We start from the raw sequence: 9,635 nt of genomic DNA on the forward strand, positions 1-9,635 counted from the left end.
GTGGTGCTTTGCTCCTTGGTGAAATCTAAAGCCTAACATATAGCCAGAGTCTAACCCATAAGAAAATAGCCCTGGTTAGCAATTCTTCCTGTTTTATCTCTGTAAGTATAAATACTACTTAAAGAATGAGTTTATTGAGCTAGAGAATTATAAAGCCATGCTCCTTAAATGTATTTCAGATTTTTCACCTTTTAGGTTGACTTTTTCCATTTTCTATTCTGAAATATGTCTACACATGAAAAATGCAAATACGTACATCTTCAGCTTTGTAGCAATAGTTGCCTATGGTTCTTGTGAATGTGGACTGCGTGGGATGGAATCCTAACTCTGCCCCAACCAGTCCTGTGATCGTGAGTAGATTCTCTAACTCCTCATGCCTCAGTTTCCTTTACAGGGTCATTGTGAGAATTAAGCAACTCAGCATATCTGAAGTCTTAGAACAGTACCCGGAAAGGAATGAGGGCTTTGTTAGTATTCCTGTTAGATCATCAGTCATCGGGGGAATGTGGCTGCATAGATGCATATTCTCAGAGGAAAGGAAAAATCAATCAACTGATTTTTTAAAAATGGCACCAATCTGCATGCATCAGCATGGGCACTTCCTAGCCCTTGCCCACTTAATAATAACTGTGATTATTTACATAAACCACATGACAGGTTACATAGGTTCTCAGCAACTCTGCAAAATAAGGTGATTCTCTTAAGACCTTCATGAGATGAACTTCAGGCGATCTTTTATTATTCCAGAACCAGTCAGATGGCAGCCAACACCATCTTTCAAATGATGTCTCAGAAATGGGGGAAGTGAAACTATTTTCACTTCAGATCATTCACCAGGCAATGGAAGCAGATTCTAGAAGGGAACTAGGGTCACCAAAAGAAATTCTAAAGGCCACTGATATGGCACTGCTGTGATGATCCTAGAGACAATTGAAATTCTCCTGTATTCCCCCAAAGCTTTAGGGCTTTTTGATAGTTCAGTTTACAAAGTAAAATAGTAATTTAGTTTATCCTAAACAATATAGTTTGGCTTCAAATAGGTCTTATACTTTATATAAATAGTTTCATACTAAATGCTACATTTTTTTTGGCCTAAATTATGTTTTTGAGAATAATCTTGCTGATTTATGTGACTAATTTATTTCAATCATGTTTATTTTCTATTTGTATGAATTGACTGAAACTTATTTTCTTTTCGATGAATATTTGGGTTGATACCCAGTTTTTGGTTATTACAACCAGTACTGGTATAGTCACTATTGTATATACCCATGGGTTCAAATTATAAAGGAAAGCAAGAAAATGATTTTTTTTTTAAAGTACAGTGTTTCTTCTTAGAAGTGAGAAAGGGAAACTGGCATTAGAAAGAAAGCTGCAGGGCCATCAAAGGAATGATAATGTCCTGCTTTCTTAAGGTAGATGTGTAAATAGAAGGGTATATATATATATATATGGAGAGAGAGAAAGAGAGGGAGAGAAATACATCCACACAATATAAATACACTTTGAAAAACCTTTAATTTTGAGGTGATTTTGAGATAATTCATATTGTTGCATAAAATAATACAGAGATCCCATATAGTCTTTCCCCAAGTTTCCCCCAATAGTTACATCTTATGTACATACCACAACCATGAAATTGATATTAGTACAATCTATAGGTTTGATCTGCCAGTTTTACATATACTTATTTGAGTGTGTGTGGGGCTTCCCAGGTGGCACAGTGGTAAAGAATCCACCTGCCAAGCAGGAGACACCGGTTCAATCCCTGGGTCAAAAAGATCCCCTGGAGAAGGAAATGGCAACCCAGTCCAGTATTCATGCCTGGGAAGTCCCATAAACAGAGGAGCCTGGCGGGCTCCAGTCCATGGGGGTCACAAAAGAGTCAGACGTGAATTAGCGACTAAACAACAAATTTGGGTGTGTGTATAGTTACTTTTATGCAATCCTTTCATAAGTGTAGATTCATAAGATTAGTACCACAGTCAAGATACAGAACAGTGCCATCATAAAGTTCCCTCATGCTGTTTTTATAACCATAACCACCTCCTTCCCTTCTCCTCTTCCTAATCCCTGGCAATCACTAGTATGTTCTCCATCTCTATAATTTTTTCATTTCAAGAATGTCATTTCAATATTTCTAGAACAAATAGACTGCCCATTATTTCACCAGCAAAAATGTCTTTATTTGAGATAAACACAAAATTGCAGTCTGAGGTCTGTAATCATGAGCCATATGGAACTCCACCCCGACCTCTTCCAAACCCACCCAGGAGAGAACTCTTTTTTAAAAATTGGAAAGGAAGTTGGGAGGGGGACAGAAAGCAAAGTGTTCATTGGAGGAATGAAGAGTTTGAAGTAGAATGGCTTCTCAGTGGCTAAGTTGTGGCAGTCTGTCATGGGGTAAGCTCTTGCCAGGCAAGAAGAGGAAGTCTTCCTTCTTGCTGTGGTGCATGAGAGCTTCCCTTTCTGTCTTTTTGACTCTGTTTTAATTGAGGTTTCTTTTTATTAATTTCTTTGTGTCTGCTCAGTTGCTCAGTCATATCCGACTCTTTCCAACACCATGGACTTTGTGAACCAGGGACTTTGTGACCTCAATGAATGGAGAATCTCAAAAGGCCTTCTGGTCCTCCGTTTTGTGGGGTGTTTCGGTTTGTTTTTTTTACTTTCTCTTGTTGTTTCCTCACTCAGTCATGTCCTACTCTTTGCGACCCCATAGACTGCAGCATGCCAGGCTTCCCTGTCCTTCACCATCTCCCATAGCTTGCTCAAACTTACATCCACTGAGTCAGTGATGCCACCTAACCATCTTATCCTCTGTCATCCCCTTCTCCTCCTGCCTTCAATCTCTCCTAGCATCAGAGTCTTTTCTAATGAGTGGGCCCTTCTCATCAGGTAGTCAAAATATTGGAGCTTCAGCTTCAGCATCAGTCCTTTTCAAGGCTGGTTTCATTTAGGATTGACTGGTTTGTTCTCCTTGCAAACAAGGGACTCTCAAGAGTCTTCTCTAGTCTTTTTCAAAAATTCTACAGAAAAATGGCTTTCTTTGATCCCTTAGTTTTTGAATTGCCTCAGTACCATTTTTTTGCTCCAAGTACATCCTGAGAAAGAACAGCGAGCAGGAGACAGAAAGAAGAAACCTTAACCAGGTTGTTTAGAAAAACATCTCAGCCTTTTAGAGAGGGAGGGGTGGCATCTTTTCTGAAAGTTCCCTTCTCAGCTCCCTTTAGGAGTGCTTATCCAGAGTTTTACTTATTGCTCAGCCCTCTGTTGGTCAAGAACAGACTAAGTCTAGCCAGACTGCCGACAGAAGAGATTTGTGTTTTGTTTTTTCCCCCTTAACCACCTTTGAACTTCCTGGGTAGCACAGCTGTAGCTGTAATTGTGGCCAAACCCAGTCATTGCAGGCAGAGATGAATGCACCAGGCCACAGGCTCCATGATTCAGTCAGTACAGGATGCAAGCCACGGAACAAGAAGGCTTACCTTCCTTGAACTTTCTTGGTCAGAATTCTGTCTTTCTAAGTCATACACTCTTTTAGCAACACCAGTATTTTTGTCTGGTTTATAAATGAAAAAGTGAAGTCACAAAAAGGGGAAGAAATTTATCCAGGGTCACTATAGATGAAAGTGATAAATCATTTACAGTACCAATGAATTAATACAGGGAGTTTAATACCTGAGAATGTGAGCCAGGAAATGGAAGAAGCATCTGACCTAGTACCTTTATTTTAAAGATGAGGTAACTTCAGTCTGGATAGGTAAGAGTATTATCCAAAACTGGAACCCCTAGTCTCTGAAAAGTCAACACACTTTTTTTCCCTAAACTCAGAAGTCAAGCCCCAAGGTCTAGGCTCATCATCAAAAACCCAGATGGCCTTAGTTAAACACCACTGGCCACCTCAAATTACAGCTAGGTAAATCTTTTGAGGAACCATATCTCAGTTCCCCTAATACATTAAGCATCTTTCTGTCAGAAAATAGAGTGACTTCAATGTTGACTAAATTTCCCTATAATATTAATATTAGGAAAGAGTAATAATACAAGTTATCAGATTTCCAGCATAACAAGCCTGCAGGTCAGAGCCTTTCTGTTGACCAACTATCTGCAGCAGCAGACACAGAGCAAGTGTCTGAATGAAGGTTTGTTGACAGAATAAATGTTTGCTGAGCTCAGGTTGAAAAATGCTCAAAGATCTGGCTCTCACAGATGTTTTCACTTGCCTGTAGGCAAATAGCAACATCTGTCACCTGGATCCCTGAGTTTTCCCCAAATGTTTGGAGGACACTTGTCTGGGGCTGGTTTATTTCAGTGAGTAACATGTGCTCTGAATTCTTCTGTGCTGAATAATGGTCTCATATGACCTATTTTCACTGAAAAGGCTGAAGTTGAAAGGTTCTTTGAAGACCTACAAGACCTTTTAGAACTAACACCCAAAAAAGATGTCCTTTTCATTATAGGGGACTGGAATGCAAAAGTAGGAAGTCAAGAAACACGTGGAGTAACAGGCAAATTTGGCCTTGGAGTATGGAATGAAGCAGGGCAAAAGCTGATAGAGTTTTGGCAAGAGAACGCAGTGGTCATAGCAAACACCCTCTTCCAACAACACAAGAGAAGACTCTACACATGGACATCACCAGATAGTCAACACTGAAATCAGATTGATTATATTCTTTGCAGCCAAAGATGGAGAAGCTCTATACAGTCAGCAAAAACAAGACCGGGAGCTGACTGTGGCTCACATCATGAACTCCTTATTGACAAATTCAGACTTAAATTGAAGAAAGTAGGGAAAACCACTAGACCATTCACGTATGACCTAAATCAAATCCCTTATGATTATACAGTGGAAATGAGAAATAAATTTAAGGGACTAGATTTGATAGACAGGGTACCTGATGAAATATGGATGGAGGTTTGTGACATTGTACAGGAGACAGGGATCAAGACCATCCCCATGGAAAAGAAATGCAAAAAAGCAAAATGGCTGTCTGAGGAGGGCTTACAAATACTTGTGAAAAGAAGAGAAGTGAAAAGCAAAGGAAAAAAGGGAAGATATTCCATTTGAATGCAGAGTTCCAAAGAGTAGCAAGGAGAGATAAGAAAGCCTTCCTCAGCAATCAATGCAAAGAAATAGAGGAAAACAACAGAATGGGAAAGACTAGAGATCTCTTCAAGAAAATTAGAGACACCAAGGGAATATTTCTTGCAAAGATGGGCTCGATAAAAGACAGAAATGGTATGGACCTAACAGAAGCAGAAGATATTAAGAAGAGGTGGCAAGAATACACAGAAGCACTGTACAAAAAAGATCTTCATGACCCAGATAATCACGATGGTGTGATCTCTGACCTAGAGCCAGATATCCTGGAATGTGAAGTCAAGTGGGCCTTAGAAAGCATCACTACAAACAAAGCTAGTAGAGGTGATTGAATTCCAGTTGAGCTCTTTCAAATCCTGAAAGATGATGCTGTGAAAATGCTGCACTCAATATGCCAGCAAATTTGGAAAACTCAGCAGTGGCCACAGGACTGGAAAAGGTCAGTTTTCATTCCAATCCCAAAGAAAGGCAATGCCAAAGAATGCTCAAACTACCGCACAATTGCACTCATCTCACACGCTAGTAAAGTAATGCTCAAAATTCTCCAAGCCAGGCTTCAACAATACGTGAACCATGAACTTCCAGATGTTAAAGCTGGTTTTAGGAAAGGCAGAGGAACCAGAGATCAAATTCCAACATCTGCTGGATCATGGAAAAAGCAAGAGAGTTCCAGAAAAACATCTATTTCTGCTTTATTGACTATGCCAAAGCCTTTGACTGTGTGGATTACAATAAACTGTGGAAAATTCTGAAAGAGGTGAGAATACCAGACCACCTGACCTGCCTCTTGAGAAACCTATGTGCAGGTCAGAAAGCAACAGTTAGAACTGGACGTGGAATAAAAGACTGATTCCAAACAGGAAAAGGAGTACATCAAGGCTGTATATTGTCACCCTGCTTATTTAACTTTTAAGAGTACATCATGAGAAATGCTGGGCTGGAAGAAGCACAAGCTGGAATCAAGATTGCCAGGAGAAATATCAATAACCTCAGATATGCAGATGACACCACCCTTATGGCAGAAAGTGAAGAGGAGCTAAAGAGCCTCTTGATGAAAGTGAAAGAGGAGAGTGAAAAAGGTGGCTTAAAGCTCAACATTCAGAAAACGAAGATCATGGCACCTAGTCACATCACTTCGTGGGAAATAGATGGGGAAACAGTGGAAACAGTGGCAGACTTTATTTTGGGTGCTCCAAAATCACTGCAGATGGTGACTGCAGCCATGAAATTAAAAGATGCTTACTCCTTGGAAGGAAAGTTATGACCAACCTAGATAGCATATTAAAAAGCAGAGACATTACTTTGCCAACAAAGGTCCGTCTAGTCAAGGCTATGGTTTTTCCTGTGGTCATGTATGGATGTGAGAGTTGGACTGTGAAGAAAGCTGAGTGCCGAAGAATTGATGCTTTTGAACTGTGGTGCTGGAAAAGACTCTTGAGAGTCCTTTGGACTGCAAGGAGATCCAACCAGTCCATCCAAGGAGACTAGTCCTGGGTGTTCATTGGAAGGACTGATGCTGAGGCTGAAACTCCAGTACTTTGGCCACCTCATGCGAAGAGTTGACTCATTAGAAAAGACCCTGATGCTGGGAGGGATTGTGGCAGGAGGAGAAGGGGATGACAGAGGATGAGATGGCTGGATGGCATCACTGACTCGATGGACATGAGTGTGGGTGAACTCCGGGAGTTGGTGATGGACAGGGAGGCCTGGCACGCTGTGATTCATGGGGCCGCAAAGAGTCGGACACGACTGAGCGACTGAACTGAACTGATCGTCTATTTTCACAGATAAAAAGCAGTATCGATCATTCTATTTTAGGGTTGGGCACAGAGGTTTTGGAGCAGAAATTGGTACAATGTAACTGCAGAAAGGAATAATTCAAATCCCCTTGGAAATATTTTGCTTCTGAATTTGCTCCTGAAGACAACATAGGGAAATCAAATGTGTGGGTCAGGCAGGGTTGTAACCATAAGCTGTAAACTAACCAAATGGCAAACAAGGTCTTAAAGCCAAACGTTAAATCTGGGAAACTTATTCATCAAGGAGTGACTTCAGAGATGCCGCTCCTCTCCCCTCCCCTCCTCCATGACAGAGCTGTGTGGATGATAATTAATATCATTTCCCCATACCCTGCGGAATAAAATGAAAAGGGTTGAAAAGTGCTTACCTTTACCCATAGCTGAACAGAATAGCTAAATTTGAATCTCCCCAAGGGACAATCGTGTTCAACTCTTTGCAACCCCATGGGCTATACAGTCCATGGTATTCTCCAGGCCAGAATACTGGAGTGGGTAGCTGTTTTCTTCTCCAGGGATCTTCCCAACCCAGGGATCAAACCCAGGTCTCCTGCATTGAAGGCTGATTCTTTACCAGCTGAGCCACCAGGGAAGCCCATAGAGGAGTAGTCAATGAAAATACCATTTATTTACTATTTCAAAGAGATTAAATATTAGATAAATATTTAACATTTAAAATACATTGTATTTTCGGATAGCAAAAGTGCCAAACTTTCACTTTAAGCATTCTTTTTCAAAACCTCTAAAATGTGTTACGCATTTTCCTACCATCCTAAAAAAAATAAAAATAAAAAAGCCCACAGCATTTTTGTGCTGAGTTGGAGCTTAAATAATGATAATTTGTTATAGGACTGTGCATAACAAAATAATACTCACCAGTATTCCTGACTCATGCTTCCCTTAAACTTATACTAAGTGGCTTCAGCCTGCTGTCCTTTGAGCTCACCTTTCTTTGCTGTTTATGTCATTTCCCTTGATGCCTGTGAGTTTATTTCTGGTGGTCTTGCCTTTTGATCTATTCTTCTTGCCTCTCTCTGCTCATCTATTAAAGTCTGGAAATCAAATCACTTAGTGTGTTAAAAGTGTTCTGAACATAATAGTGAACAAGTTCTAAATGAAATAGTGAAGGGCTCTCCTGTGAGTAAGGAAAGAATTACATTGCCTTGATGATGAAAATTTTCATTCTTGAGACTTCAGTCAGTCTCAGGAGAATGTGATCAAATCAACCTCAGATTAGTTTGCTTTTACTGTATTTTGTAAATAAAATTTATCTTGTCATTCATCCTTTAAAAATATCTAGGTCAAATTATTATGCTTCTCAGTTTTACATGGAGCACTAAATTATAAATACAGAACACTTTTGATTTGGTGAGGCAGATATTCTTATTCCATGTTTTCAAGTAATGAAATAATGACCCAAAGGTTAACCAGCTTGCTGAGAGCAGGCAGAGGGCTGGATCTAGAGCATATGTGTTCAAACTTGGCTGTATATTAAAACACCAAGGATGGGATCTCATCTCAAATTTTTTATATCAGCATCTCTAGACATAGAGGCCTACCCTCAGCATTGTTTAAAAATAGCCCAGGTTCCATGTTCAATAGCATCAAACTGTAACAAATACCAAAGAATAATTCTAACAAAAGATTGCAAGACTATTTATTACTGAAAACTATTAAAAAAACTATTTAACACCATACAAGAAAACTGAAGTAAATATACGTTGTACATGAGTAGAAAAAAAGACAACATTCTAAAGTTGTTAATTTCCCCAAAATGATCATTTTAATGCAGTCCCAATCTGAATTGCAACAGGTTGTGTGTGTGTGTGTGTGTAGGAATAGGAAAGTTGATGCTAAAATTATAATGAAATGCAAAGAGCCAAGTGTAACTAAGACTATTTTGAAGAAAAAGATATGTAGGACTTACGCTCAGGCTCATAATAAATCTTGTTTTCTGTCAAAATTAAGCTAGAGTGGTATTGGCACATGGACAGACAAATAGAAAGAACAAAATAGAGTCCAGAAAGAGACGTACACATGTATGTGTGCTGAGTACGTGCTAAGTTGCTTCAGTCATGTCAGACTCTTTGCAACCCTCTATAGACTGTCCCCTGCCAGGCTCCTTTGTCTGTGGGATTCTCCAGGTGAGAGTACTGGAGTGGGTTGCCATGCCCTCCTCCAGGGTATCTTCCCAGCCCAGAGATCAAACCCAGGGTCTCTTGTGTCTCCAGCATTGGCAAACAGGGTTGTTTTTTTTGTTGTTGTTACTGTAAGTGCCATCTGGGGAGCCTTGTGGCTCAGATGGTAAAAAATCTGTCTGCAAAGATCTCCTAGAGAAGGGAATGGCTACCCCCTCCAGTGTTCTTGTCTGGAGAATTCCATGGACAGAGAGCCTGGTGGGCTATAGTCCATGGGGTTGCAAAAAGTTGAACACGACTGAACGACTAACACATGTGTGGTCATTTGATTTATAACAAAGGAAGACTAGTGAGTTGGGAAAGTTAGAGGAAACTGGATCAACCAGATATCCTAATGGAAAAAAAAAAACAAAAAACATATATTTTAGCCCCTACTTCACACTGTATACAAATGCTGGTTCCAAATGGATTTCATGACTAAATGAAGAAAGTACAGTAATAAAAGTTTTAGAAGAAAAAGTGAAACAAGTATTTATGACCATAGAGTAGATAAAAATTTGTAAATTGACACTATAAAATGGCAGTAATCATAAAGAAAAA

Source organism: Bos grunniens, chromosome 22 (genome assembly GCF_055505025.1).
Source record: "Bos grunniens cultivar Pamir isolate PY7600 chromosome 22, Bosgru_T2T1.0, whole genome shotgun sequence".
Classification (NCBI taxonomy): Eukaryota; Metazoa; Chordata; class Mammalia; order Artiodactyla; family Bovidae; genus Bos; species Bos grunniens.